The sequence below is a fragment of the Amborella trichopoda genome, chromosome 2 (assembly GCF_054954075.1).
Source record: "Amborella trichopoda isolate Santa Cruz 75 chromosome 2, AtrichopodaSantaCruz75HAP2 v2.0, whole genome shotgun sequence".
Lineage (NCBI taxonomy): Eukaryota > Viridiplantae > Streptophyta > Magnoliopsida > Amborellales > Amborellaceae > Amborella > Amborella trichopoda.
In genome coordinates, this window is record NC_142337.1 from 51341654 (window position 1) to 51356988 (window position 15335).

Sequence of the window (15335 nt, forward strand, 5' to 3'; positions counted from 1 at the left end):
CTCAAGCTAGGAGACTGATGCCTCCAACTCAGGAAGTTCTTATCCCTACAACACAACTTGAACATCACATACGTAAACAAGCAAAGGTATTTGATTTCTTGATCAAAGAAATCCCTAAATTTGTCATTAGAGAGTTTGATACATTAGAAGGTACAAAAGGCCCTAAATCTAATGACAAAAGAGTAGATATAATTGTAGATCAATTTGTTGAAAACGAAGAGATAATTAGGGATATGCCTAGTACTTTTATTGATACAAGTATGGAAGATTTTAAATATGATAGTGAAGAAATTAAGCATTGTATTGATCAGAAGGAAATATTGACTTTTAACATTATTTCTGTTCGAGACAATGTTGGATTTTTAAATGATTCCCTCTTAATGAACATGGAAGAGTAACCCCTGACTATAATAAAATGGGATTTGGGATTGGATAAGAAAACAAGGATATCGATTTATGATCAAACCAAAGTTTTGATGGCTAGACATGAATCATCGTTGTTGTCAATGAGTGAGGAGATTCCACCTAAATTACACAAGGGAATTTGCCATTTAATACGCTTTTTGAGGCGATTGATGTGATAGTTGGCCAAACAGGATTTAGCAAAACCATGTCGACTGCCTTGAAAGCTGCATGTCTTGATAGTAATGTTTGCCTCGTGGGAATGGAATACAATGAAATAACGGCATATGTCAGATCTACAATAGAAGTTGCAACCTTCTAAACAAATTGATGACCTAAAACTCAAGACATGGTTATCACAAGAGTTCAAGACAAAGAAGAAGCATAAGAAGAAGACAACCTGTTGGAAGAATGATGTTTCTTTCATAAGGAATCAATTGGCTGATACAATTAGTCGAAGGGTATATTCTGTGCGCCCATATTTTAATGTATTTGGATGTTTGTCTTGGAATTGGCAAGTGGTTGGAGAATATCTTCGTTCTTTAGAGTGTTCAATCTCATGCTTTACAAAAAATATTTGCTTGGAGATGTTGGGCTTCACCATTTACTAAGGGAAGTCGATAATGCCGTGGCAAAAACTCAAGACGAGTTTTTTTCCCGGGGAAAATCGTATCTCATTATTATTAATTTTTAATTATTATCTTTTTATTTTTATGATTGTTGGGTTAAATTGGAGGAATTGGTAGTGTGTGAGAGGTTAAATTATGATTTTTATTTATAATTATGGGCTGGATAGTCATTTTACAATATTTATCTTTCTTTACGATTAAGATAGATCTTCTTGATTTAGTTAGTTTCCTATTCCTATGAGAAAGTCACTTAGAGCTTAATTTAGTGGGAATAAAGATCTTTTCTAGAAAAGAAGATCTAGAGGAGTTAAAGATTTAAATAAATATTTTATGCGTGATGGATATAATAAGGGTCTATGGAAGGAAAGTAGATATTGCGAGGGAAAGGGCCTCCTATATTCATGGGATGAAAGTTATTGAGTTGCATGATCTTGGAGGGGCTCCTATATTCATGGGATGAAAGTTACTAGGTTTGCATGACCTTGGAGAGAGAGACGTGGGGGAGAGAGAGACGTGGGGAGAGAGAGAAAACTATGTTTAGTTTTCTTTTTTCTTTCATTAGGGTTTTATTTTCTTGTATAAAAGGAAATCTTATGTAGAGAGACTGGAATATTTTTTTAGAGAATTTGTTTAGATAGCTTCTTCTCCATTACTTGATTTATACCCATACTTTCCTTCCATTATTGTTAATTTTTTTCTTGTTTAAGATCGAAAGAAGACCGGATTTAATTTTTCGAATTCTTTTTGCATCAGAACCTAAATAGTCAGCAAATCCCACCACGATTGCTGTTTTCACTTGACCTCTTTTTGAAATTGGCCGGTTCCTTGAAATCTAGTGACTTCCCATCATCGTTCTTCTATCTTCCATCACTTCCTTCACTTGCTTTCTTTCTCTCTTCTGTCTCTCTCTTCCCTGTGCAATTTTTTTGTTTTTAGAAGGCCTAGATATGCACTTTTATATATATATATATATATATATATATATATATATATATATATATATATATATATATATATATATATATATATATATATATATATATATATATATATATATATATATATATATATATATATATATATATATATATATATATATATATATATACTCGTCGTAAAGGGAGTCTCTGTCTCCTTAGAAGGCCCATATCTGCACTTACACATGCGTAGTAAAGCGCGTGGGGCTTGAAAGAATTGCGGTTTGGTATTTGCATATGTATCACGTGTTAATATGTTCCAAGTGAAATGATGCGATAGCGATTATAAGTGGCCCTTCTTTAAGGGTTTGTTTTGTTGGGATAAGTGAGTGGGGGGAGTCCCGTGATTCTTTATGGTTTAGTGGAGCATTTGTATATTCCTTTTTATAGATTTGTCGATCCACCCCAATCGGAGTACTTGACCGCACTGTTTTTTCAACGGGCATGAGCTCATTGGGTTGGTAATGGGCTAAGCAGCCTGGCATGACCCAATCCGCTTAGCCCCAAAAACGTTGGCCCAAAGGCTGAGCTATGGCTATTCTTAACCTGAACCTTTTTTTTTTTTATTTTTTTTATTTTATGATTTCTTCATTTGTTTTTGGCTTGGCTCTAACAGGATCGGGGCAGGCCCAAGCTAACCTTATGGAGACAAGGGCCAAGCTAGGGCCAAGGCTTGCACAACCCAGCCCAAACCCACCTGAGGCCCGGCTCGTTGCCACCCTTACGAGCAAATTACTTTCAACCATTTTCTTTTATGCGACTTTTATAGACTACCTTTCCCTTGAAAGGAAACCAATGAATGTGACGCGCTCTAAAATATTCCGCGACCTAGATGTAGATCTAGATGCATTGAATGAATGCATCTTTCACTATTGCCCTTTATAATAATACTCATCGTTTAAAATGCTTCTTCCATTATTGAGGGCTTTAGTGGACGCTATTTTGGAGTTCGCATTAATGTTTACCACTCATGGACCTCAACCCTTAAGAGTCAAAAATAAAATCAACCGTTCAATGGCTATTTTCGTAAGGGCATTTATACTACCATTCCTCGGGAGCATGGTTTACATTTACTCCTTCACTCCCTCATAAGACCTATTTGGGTCTTGGGAGGATGTTTTCAATTTGAAAATGTGGGAACCACCTAAGAATCACTAGATGACTATTCTCTAAAGAAAAACAATTTATTAAGAAATTCATCTTATTGAGGTTAATCTATGAGTCCCACAATTTAAGGTCCTAAAATTAAACCTAAGCAGGGTTTTACTTGAGGGAGTAAATGGGAAGTACAATCCCAGGGGAGCATAATATCATTTGTATTTTGTAATTCTATACAATGAGGTGTCATGCAAGGACTAGGAGGTGAATGTTGGTTGAGCTAGTGTGAAGAATTATTGATGTGAAACAAATAATAAATGTATGATTCTAAGTAGCAAGGGTGAGTATGTAAACAGACTTACTTGGATTCTTACTATGAAAATATAAGATGACAGAATAAATATATTTAATGTTTATTTTTCAAACTGACGTAGCCACAGACAAAGAATATTATATTTATATTTATATTACACTGTTTATGACTTTTCTATGCAAACCGCACCCTTTATATATTGTATTGTAAAACTTTTGGATAGGACACCGAGGCAATGAGCTCATTTTGAGATGTAGAATATCTCAAGTTTGATCCAAGATGCATTACATGGGAAATGCTCATATTTGATCCAAAGACAAATATGCTCTTTAAATATGTGGGCAAATTACTCATGGGACCTTTAGTTATCTCGATATACATACGGGTGCGGTTTCTATAAGGTTGTAACCTTAAACGATCCAATTAAGGCGCACTTCCAAATTTTATCATAACGTGTAATTTTGTTATAAAATGTTTTTAGAATTTTCTTAAAAACTATTTTCATATCTAATTAGAAAATTTTAAACTCCAAAAATGGTTAAAATCAAGTTTTTCTATAAACATATGAAAATCTTGAAAATGGACGGTCTAGATAATGTGTTGCAAAATGCATTATTTTTAGGACTCAAAAACTTTTTTTTTTTTAATATTCATACATCTTGATGTCGAAATGATCAATTAGAGGGTTTTTTAAAATTAAAACATCCTTTCCAATAGATTTTTGAGGTGTATCTGTGATTCTACATTTTAAGGTTTCAACCTTATATAAATTTTTCCTTATACGTAATGGGAAAAATTTATATAAGGTTGCAACCTTAAAATGTAGAATCACAGATGCACCTACAAAATTCATCGAAAATGTTGTTTTAATGTTGAAAAATCCCTCTAATCAATCATCTCAACTTCGTGATCTATGAATATGAAAAAAAAAATTTTTGAATATCAGAAATAGTGCATCTTGCAATACATTATCTAGACCGTCCATTTTTTAAATTATCATATATTCATAGATCTACTTGATTTTAACCATTTTTGGAATTTAAAATTTTCTAATTAGGTATGACAATAGATTTTAAGATAATACTAAGAATTTTTTACAACAAAATTACATGTTATGACAAAATTTTAAAGTGCGCTTTAATTGGACCGCACCCATACATAATTTATATGAATCTATAACAACCACAAATATTAAAACATGAAGGATCAGGATCACAAGAGATAATAAAACAAATTTTCCATCTATAGATATCAATATCTATCCTAATGAGACTAGTTATAGTGATAAAAGATCGGAATCACATAAAACCTATTTGACAAATATCCAAAAGAAGTACTTGATTAAGACCCACACTCATAGTTATTTAATTTTAATCAAATGACTGGGAGTGAATTGATAATACTATCCCATAGTAGTGCCCAATGTGTTTATTAAACCACAATTAATACGTGATGCGTTGTTAGCTCACCCCCCAACCATCTAATCAATAAGCAAATTAGAGCTTTGTAAGTCTCCAAACACATATCTCATACTATTTGGAGACCCATGCAATGGTTTCCCTTAGATAATGTAACATGTTCCACTTAAATTGTTATATGTGTTTGTGCAAATATATAATCGACATCTATCTTAAGAGAAAAGTATATTATGATATATGTATCCCTAATATGTATGATATCAACATATAACCTATGTCATCTCCACCGTCCATACTCTGCAACAGCTGGTGCCATTCAAGTCCACCATTTTCATCTCAACGGGAAGAATTGGAAATATCGAATGACACTGTTGAAGAATATGGATGGTGCAGACTAATGTATCATGTTATGATAGATGTAAATCTTAGTATGCATTCCCTCTTACTGAAAGTTGGACAATGTGATCTGGCACGGTGTATATAGTTTTTATTTATTATTTTTTTCACCGACTAAAATGCTTATAATGATCTAAGTACAATTAAATCAACTCAAGTAAATCAAATTAAGAAGTAAAAGAGGTCTCCACTCGTTGTAACTAATTAAAAATTTTTATTTTTCAATAAACAAGAATAACATAATGCTTATGAGAATAAGAAATTACAAGAGCACATAAGACTGCAAAGCACAAAGCAAGATATCATAAGAATACTTCAATAGGACTTAATACACCCACTCCGAGTTTCATCTTCCAATGGCACATTGGATCAATAGTCTAAATTAGATTTACAAAATATGAGAAAGCCAAGGCTACAACAGTTAACAATATGAGAGTAATGGAACAAACTATGCCTCAACGCTTTTAGGGGATGGGGCGTGCCCCTCACTTAGGTCTTAGTGGGGCTTGCCCCCTTTCTGTCTAACATCTTATGGGAGAGAGATTAGAGGGACATATCTTAGGGAGATGAGAGAGAGAGGTGAAAGGGTGGTGTGCCACCTCTAGGGGGAGAGAGAGGTAAAGAGGGTGAGAGAGTGGTGTGTCACTCCATCTTCTACTGTGGACTATAATCTACACCTAATTTTTTAAACTGACCAAACAGTTTTCATGACCCACACCATTGTAAGTGTCTATAATTGGGCCACTAGAGCCACCCAATATGTGAGGGGACATAAATTTGAATCTATAGATTATAGCTCTATGATGCAAAAGGATAATTTCTCACACATGTATATGTATCACCCTCAATGAGCTTCACTTTTTCAATATAGCTATCATATGTATATGCCGTGTGATGGTTCAATGATAAGACTTTCGGGGAAATATATGGCTCTCTCTAAAATACTTCGGCCCATCTTGTACCTGTAAATTAATCCCCCTCTTGGAGGACTCTACCCTCTCTTCTTAAATGTAATTCTGCCCCTCTCTCTCTCTCTCTCTCCCCCAAAGGTAATTCAGCCCCCACTCCTCCTTTCTCTCAGTTTGGGGTTTCTCTAACAGGGGCCCATGATTCAAAATGTCTAATTGCAGCCCAAGTTGAATGGAATTTATTTGGGGTCTAGCTCTCAATCCAAAGAAATTGGTGAAACTTATCTTTAAATTGATCTCTGATTTCACTAAACCACATGTTCTGGAATCAAATTCAGCTGAAAATTAACAAGGACACAAAAAATGGCCAAGCAAGCCGACCATATTTTACCCTTTCAAACAAAAAGATGAATCAAGAAACAAGAAAAAAATCTATGGAAAGTCATCAAATGCTTCTATTTCCTTTGGGATGATATGTACAAGAACGGGTAACAAAATTACAGCCCCATGACTTTTCTCTCTGTAATACTGAGATTCCCAGTGAATAAACATCTTAAGCCTAGGCAATGTTTAATTCTTGAACTAAAAAATTACTGAAATGTCAGCAATCTTGTGATGTAAAAGAGCTTATGTTCTTATTTGCAAAGAAAGAGGCCAAATAGTTTGCAAACCCAACCACGATCGCAGCTTTCACTTGACCTCTCTTCGGAATTGGCCGGTTCCTGTGACTTCCCCTCACCCTTCTTCTATCTTCCATCACTTCCTTTCTTTCTCTCTCTCTCTCTCTCTCTCTGCGATTTCTGTGTCCTTGGAAGGCTAAGATATGCACTTATATATCTATGTATGTAGTGAAGGGAGTGGGATTTGAGAGAAGTGCGGTTTGCTATTTTGCATATTTATCACATGTGTTATTAAGTTCCAATTGAAGCACAATTATTGGTGGTCGTTCTTTTAAGTTTTAGTGGAGCATTTATAGATTCCTCTTTATCCTTCTTATATTGGCCTATCAAACCTTTATTGGCCCCCCTCCCTCGTGAGGGATTGATCTTAATTATTACTACTACCTTTTATTTCTCTTCGACTGTTTTGCCTATGCTTCATCCCTCTCTCTAAGGGATTGAGCTTAGAAGAGTGCTTAAAATTGGCCTAGCCCTAAAATAGTTGGGCATGGGCCACATATTGTGCCTCAAGGGCTAGGCTAGGTTAGGCCAGCGCCATCTAGATCGTCTCTTTTTTTTATATTTTATCCTTTGCTATTTCTTCATTTGATTTTGGCTCGGCCCCTAACAGGAAAACACCTGCCTAAGCCAACCTTATGGGGACAAGGGCCGAGCTAGGGCTAAGGTAGGCATAGCCAAGCCCGAGCCTACCCATGACCCGACTCATTGCCACCCTTACGAAGAAATTATCTTTACTGGTTTCATTTTTTCTTGATGTGACTTTTATTGACTACCTTTCATGAAAGGAAACCAATGAATATGGCGCTCTTTACGTCTTTTTCAAATTGTGTCATCAGATACTCCACTCACAACCTAGATCTAGATGCATTGAATGAATTAGGGTTGAATGAATTAGGGTTGGGACATAATTATCATGGAGAGCTTGCCCTAATGAATTCGAATAAGACTAATTAATAAATAAAATAAATTACATAAATTTAAAAAATTAATACAAATTAAGAAAAGGAATTTTTATCTAATTTATAATTAATTATGTAATATGTAAAAAAAAAAAAAAATCCTAATATGAAAGATCTAATATTCTGACAAATTAGCTATTTATTTTTATTCCATTATTGCCATTTATAATACCGAACATGATTCATATAACAACCTCCGGAATGCAAAATTAGCATTATATCGACGGTCTCCATATTCCAAATTGATAGTATTTCTTTATTGTAAACCGTCCATCTGATCATTCAAGGCTTTGGTGGACGGTACTTTTGAGGTCGCGTTATGTTGACCACTTGTGGACCTCAACTTAAGAGTCAAAATTAAATGAACTATTCAATGACCATTTTTGTAGGGGTGCGGTTTGTATAGAGTCTAGGCTCTAAACAATCAAATTAGAGCCTATCCTTCAAATAGTGTCACGAAATGCGGGTTCAATACTGAAAACCTTTGTGATAGCCTTAAAATATATTTAAATGTTTATTTATAAAGTTTAAAGCTTTAAAAAATGGTGTAGATCGACAAATCTTTGAAAACTTGAAAATCTTAAAAATTGACGGTCAAAAAATGCATTGCAAAATATACTATTTTCAAAACTTGAAATCCAATTTTTTCTTATATCCATGCATCTTGATGTCGAGATGATAAATTTGAGGATATTTTGCATCAAAACAACATCTTCTAGTGAAATTTTTGTGATAGGCTCTAATTTGATTGTTTAGAGCCTCAGCGCTATATAAACTTTTCCCATTTTTGTAAGGGCATGTATACTATACTCCCTCACGAGCATAGTTTACATTTACAAGAAGACCTACTTGGGAGAATTTTTTCAATTTGAAATTGTGGGAGCTACCTAAGAATCACTAGATGGCTAATCACAAGAAAAAAAAGTTTAAAATTTGAGTTTCCTAAGATCTTACCCTCTAAAAATTGAACGGTCTCTATTCAATCTTGACACCATTTTTTTTTCTCCAAATGTGCAGTAGGTGAAATTAGGAAATTCTTCTTATTGAGGTTAATCTATGAGTTGAAGAGGTCCCCACAATTTGAGGTCCTAAAATTAAACACAAGCAGGGTTTTACCCGAGGGAGTAAATAGATAGTACATTCTTGAGAGAGTATAATATCTTTTGGATTTTTGTAATGGATTTTTGTAATTCCATAAAATGAGGGTGTCATGCCACTGGAATATTCTTGGCTCACAAGGAATAGGAGCTGAATGTTTGTTGAGGTAGTGAGAAGAATTATTGATGGATTACAAATGTGAAACGAAGAATAATTGTATGGTCCTAAGCACCAAAGGTGAGTATTTTAGTAGATCGACTTAGATTCATATTATGGAAATATGCTAAGTCTTGGGTGATTTAAAAAGGGGAGTGAGTGTGTATAATAGGCATATATAACTCGTAAAAAAATAAGATGATAGAATAACTGGATTTAATGTTTACTTTTCAGACTGACCTACCCACAGACAGAGAATATTATGTTTATATTTATATTATACCGTTTATGTTTTGGAAAAAGTTTATATAAGGATGCATCCTTACAATGTAAAACTACGGATGCACCTCAAAAATCCATTGGAAAAGGTAGTTTTAATGTTGAAAAACCTTTTGATTGATCATCTTGACATCGAGATGTATGATCAAGAAAAATAAAAAAACATTTTAAGTCTCAGAAATAATGCATTTTACAACATATTATCTACACTGTCTATTTTCAAGATTTTCATATGTTTATAGATCTACTTGATTTTAACCATTTTTAAATTTAAAATTTTATAATTAGATATAAAAATAAATTTTGAAATAATCCTAAAAACATTTTACATCAAAATTATATACCATAATAAAATTTGAAAGTGCACCTTACCTCTACAGCTACGGATGAATCCGCATACCAACTGCACTCTTATGTTTCATATGTTGTATTGTCCCACTTTTGCACTCTTATGTTTCATATCTTGTATTGTCCCACTTTTGGATAGAGTACGATGCAACGAGCTCATTTTGAGATGTCGACTTTCTCAAGTTTGACCCAAGATGCATTGGAAGGAAAATGCTCATATTTGATCCAAAGACAAATATGCTCCTTAAATATGCGGGCAAATTACTTAGAGGACCTTTACATATTTCTATATACACAATTTATGAGGAAAATTATAGATACCTTCAAAATAAAGTTTGCAGAAACCTTTTACTAATTTTTTTTGTATTTACTCTCCAATCAACAAGTCAAAAAATTTAAGACTAAAATGCTCTTTTTCTCACGTGTTCCTCTCTCCCTCTATGCCCAAACTCTCTCTCTCTCTCTACCGAAATCTTTCTCTCTACTTAAACTTACTTTCTCTCTCTACCGACTCTCTCTTTAAGAACTATCCTCTATCTCTCTAAATCTATTCTCTCTCCTATGGCATAAAAATCCTCATGTCTGGAGGAGCCGTCTTAGTTTTTTCAACCTCCTTCTCCCTCTCCTCCCAAAAAGAAAGACTAATGCGATCTTGTCGGGGAATATATTTTTTTTTTTTCTTTTCACCTATTTTCTTTTCTTTTGGCAAAGATTACTTACAAGTTGTCTTATTACAATAATTCTTGCTTCAAAGAAAATAAAACTAACAAATCCAAGATCTTATAAACCTTGATGTCATTAAATCAATTTTCTTAGATAAAAAAAATATCCACAATTCATATGCTTGAGAATATAAAACCAATATAATTAAGTATAGCAAGAAACAAAGAAAAGAGAGTGCTGGAGATTACCTCAACCGGGCTTATTACACATCACACCTAGTCACCAACATCCGATGGTGTGGGATCAACGGTTTAGCTTCAATCTCGAATCGGGAAAGCAATTTCAGCCAAACTGAGTATTCATCCTTAAATCTCTACAAATTCAAACCTTCAAAATTTTCTTGGCTTACCCCTAATTTCCTAAACCTTAATATTTTTAAAACATGAGAGAGAAAGTGGGAGACCTAGGGTTGAGGCATGCCCCTCTAGAGGCTTAGGAGAAAGAGGGTTAAATAGAGAAAGTTGGAGAGAGAGACCCAGAGGAGAGAGAGTGGGGCATGCCCCTATGGGAGAGAGAGTTGTAGGAGAGAGAAAAGTGTAGAGAATAGGGAGAGGGTGCACCCTTAATTATAGAGAAAACTTAGGTTTAGGGTTTTTCATAGTTTGCCTTTTTTTTTAGATTGAATATGGACTGTTGATCAAAATGACTTGTGGGGTAAGAGATCTGAGCCATCCATTTCATAGATGGGCCATAAACATTATGGAAGGTGCTTGGACCATTACCCCTCATTCTTTAAACCATTTTTCCATCAATATATTTAAATAAATTAAATCTTATTTAAATATTATTTATTTCATAAGATAGCATATTATCTCTCATACTATTCAAAGATATGTCAAGTCAATATATGCTTTCAATATTTAGTATAAGATGTGGTCAATCTTTCCCATATCTAATATTAGATCGCATGCCACAACATACCTTTCCTAAATTTGAATAACTTGACAACAAAGGAAACAACCAAGAGGTAGGGCGTGCCACCCATGTGTGACACATGTGGGCCCCACCCACATGGTACATGGTAGGCCCATGTGCACTAAAGGCCCTTATGATATTTAATAAATTAATTTCTAAAATATTATTTAAATTTTATACTTTTGTAAAATCAATAACTTTATTTTTATAAGTCTAAAAATTATAAATAAAATATCAAAAGACTCATAAAAATTCAAATAATAATTCTAAAATAATTATTATCATAAAATACACATAATTAAATTAATATGATGGGAAATGAATCCATATGATTTAAGAATTGAATTAACAATCATGGGGCACTTCACCTTCAATTGTGGACTACAGACAATACTTGTTTAATCAAACCAACCCAGTATTTTCCATGACCCATAGTCCAAGTAGGGGTTCATTAGCGGGTCACTAAAGTTTAACCGATAAGCTAAGGGGTCACAATCTCAGTCTGTGAATTTCATGTCCTCTCCTAAAGACGAGACAAGGTCACCAAGACTTTATGTGACCACAGCTCTATGATGCAAAAGGATTCTCTCGCACATGCATACGCTTCACCCTAAAAGGTGAATATCTGGCTTTTTCGTACGATTTTATCGATATGCATGCCGTATGTTGGATCATGGATGAGGTTTTGGCCCCCGTCTCTGTGGGCCCACCATCACACACAAGGGTCACACAGTCCCTCGGCTCATTCATCTAGGTATAAACTTCCGACCTTATCAAGGGATAACCCAGAATCCTTCTCAGTTTGTTCTTTATGCCAAGATACCTTGGGTTTTCCAATCGACTGTCCTAGATCGTCAAGCACAATTCGGTATCAGCAAACATTGTTTGCTTAGTAAGATCCACGAGGGACCACACTCCCACTGAGTTCATATTCCATTATATTATTTCATTTTACATACACTCAGAAGGCCTTTAAAGGCCACATAAACCCAACATATCCCACTTGGCATTTGAAGGCCTTACATTCCCTCTTTATCATTTTCTCTCATTCCCATCTCTCTCACACAATTACAATCTCTCTCAAGCATTTTTACTTATTCTTTTAATACATTAATCATGCCTTTCGCCATTAATCTTTTCACAAAAGGATTTATAGAGACAACATATTTTTCTCTTTGCTGCTTGGATCGCATCCCAAAAGTGATCGTAGATCATCTTTTACATCACATCGCGAATCACGAACCTGTTGTTGTGGAAGACCATCACGTACCCTCATCACATGAGGTCGTATATTCATGGGCTCAAAAGAGTTCTTCAAATAAGCTGCTCCCTTTTGTAGCCATACAACCATCACCACACATTGGGTTCAATGAGTGAACAACATTATAGTCTGTTGTTCCATCTGACATGTCAAATAGTAGCAGGTGCTCCTACTAGAATATTTAGTTTATCTTGATCTCAATCTCACCTTATTCCTTAGGTGATAAAAACATGGTTTTATATGCTTTGAGTTTTTATAGAATCGTGGCTCATTTGACATGCATATCGCCACCATGTTGTCGCAGAAAATTCTTACTACCTCACAACAAAAAAGGTAAAAGTCAAGTCGATTAAGAAATTTCTTAATACATATGGTCTCATTGATCACCAAACAGCACGTCACGTACTCTGCCTCCATGGTGGACAATTTCGTCACATTCTGTTTCTTTGATTTCCAAGAAACTGCAACCCCTCTAAGCATGAACACATATTCAGATGTAGACTTCACATCATCTGAATCCGTGAGATAGCTTGCACCTGTATATTTGAATATCCAAGCAGTGAAAAAAAAGTGGGACTGTAGCAGCTCTCACTCAATTATTGCACATACAACACATACATTATCAACATTCTTATGCATATATCATGAGGTAGCTTATCAAGTCTCATGCAATATGTAATTTAATACCCGTTGGTTTCACAATATGCAAAAACCTTCATGAATCACAAAAGTTCAACCACACTAGACATCTTGGTAGTAAATTCGTACAAACTAAGTTATCTAATCAATACAACATGTGTCAAGGAAGTCTAACATGATGACATTCCTACAACATTCTCTATGGTTCAAAGTCTTAGGTAATCAATAATTCTAAATAACTAGAAGCATAGGTCAAGACATGTAGGTATTTGAAAAAAAACAGTGCATGATAGTTTTTCTCCCACTTTTATAAATACCTTTAAGATATAATGTTTTTCTTTTTAATAACAAAAATTGACTTGGTATATATATATATATATATATATATGCATTCACAAGCAATTGTTATATAATAGTATGATAGTTTAAAATGATTTTCATAAAAACTTAATGGACCTTGCAAGACTATGTGGTTTTCTTAAAATCGTATTCATAGACTTAAGCTTTTATCAAATCGTCCAATTTAATTGTAAAATACATGCTTAGCCTTCATAAATCATTTTACCTCATTGACCTTTAATTTCCTACCAAGTCAAGTTCGTGGCCACAAAAACAAATCATTTATACTCTTATAATTTTATCCAAAATAAAGCATGACTAAATAATGTCTATTAAAGCCTTGACAAAATACTTCCTTTTTGACAATTATGGAGAATTTATCTAGAGGACTTTATTGAGAGGATGGTCATTGATACTGATTTCTATCAAAACACTCATTTTGTACTTACATATTTGAATGAGCCACACCCATCTCTCGTGTTTCATCCTTAAGGCTCAAAGCCCTTGATCAAATCATATCTCCATGTGTATCACTACATTAAGTAGTTCATACTCAAGCACAAGAAGGTAAAAAAACACAAGGTATTTAAAACCGGCTTTTTCAAATTTGTTAGCACTTATCACTTAATGTCCATACACTTCATACATATTCATAAAACAATTGGCCAAAATATAACCAAAGTATTTTAAACAAAGTAATTGAATCCTCTTTCTCTATATGATCTTACCATGTAATGTGGGATAGATTTCATACCTCAAAACTATGTAATGTGATATCTGGGCTTTTGATTCATCACTTTTGCTTGTTTGACAAGTTTTTGTGATCTTGGAAGTACACGCAACTGATGGAGAATATATTAGTCAACGGTTTCACATGTCACAAAGTATCCATCTCTTCGACATTTGGATTCTCCTGTCCTACACCTTGAAGAAAATCTCTTTTTCATCTTATTATTTCAAATATCACAATTTCGATTCTCCCACTGATCTTTTTATGCTACTACCAAGTCTCTCTATATATCCATTCATTTCGAAGAAACCAATATGCTTTTATAGGTATTGTGTTTCTTCTTCTTTTTGCTATTCCCAGATCGAGTACTCTTCATATTGAGTGTCACATATTGCCAACTCTATATTACCTATCCATGAAGTTTTATTATAATAAACCATACGCAGAGCACATTATAAAACATTTTTAAATGAGCCCTAAAAAATGTCTCCATAATTAGGAATCTAAAGATGTGCCTTAACTTGCCACATCTTTTTAATTTACTGCATAATAGAAGTTGAGCATCCCATGATAAAAATATGATATCTCTTAACTCATAAAGAGTTAATCTTCGAATCTTTTTGAGTATTTAAATACAATCAAAAAATATAAAATAGTGTTCAGTTCCATCCCTAAATCATACTATTTAGTGAGTATTTATTTTAGTGACATTTATGTGACAATGCAATTTTTTCAATTGAAAATCAAGCTGAGCACCTCTCAATAAAAAATTTGTTTATCTCAATCGTCCAAGAATTTCTTCTTGAAATCTTTTATGTTGAAAACTAGACTTAAAACCAAAGCATAACATTATAGTGTGAATCCCAAATAATATTTTTTTTCAGAGAAATAAATAAGTGACATTTATGTCACAAAATAAATTATACTGCAGAGTTCCAGGATGAACACTATCTTGTAAATTGTCTTTTCTCTCTACCATCATGGAGTTTTCCTTTCAAACCAATTTTATTTGAAAGTAGACACATAATAGTAACACATATATTTCCATAAGCCTTATATCAATCTAT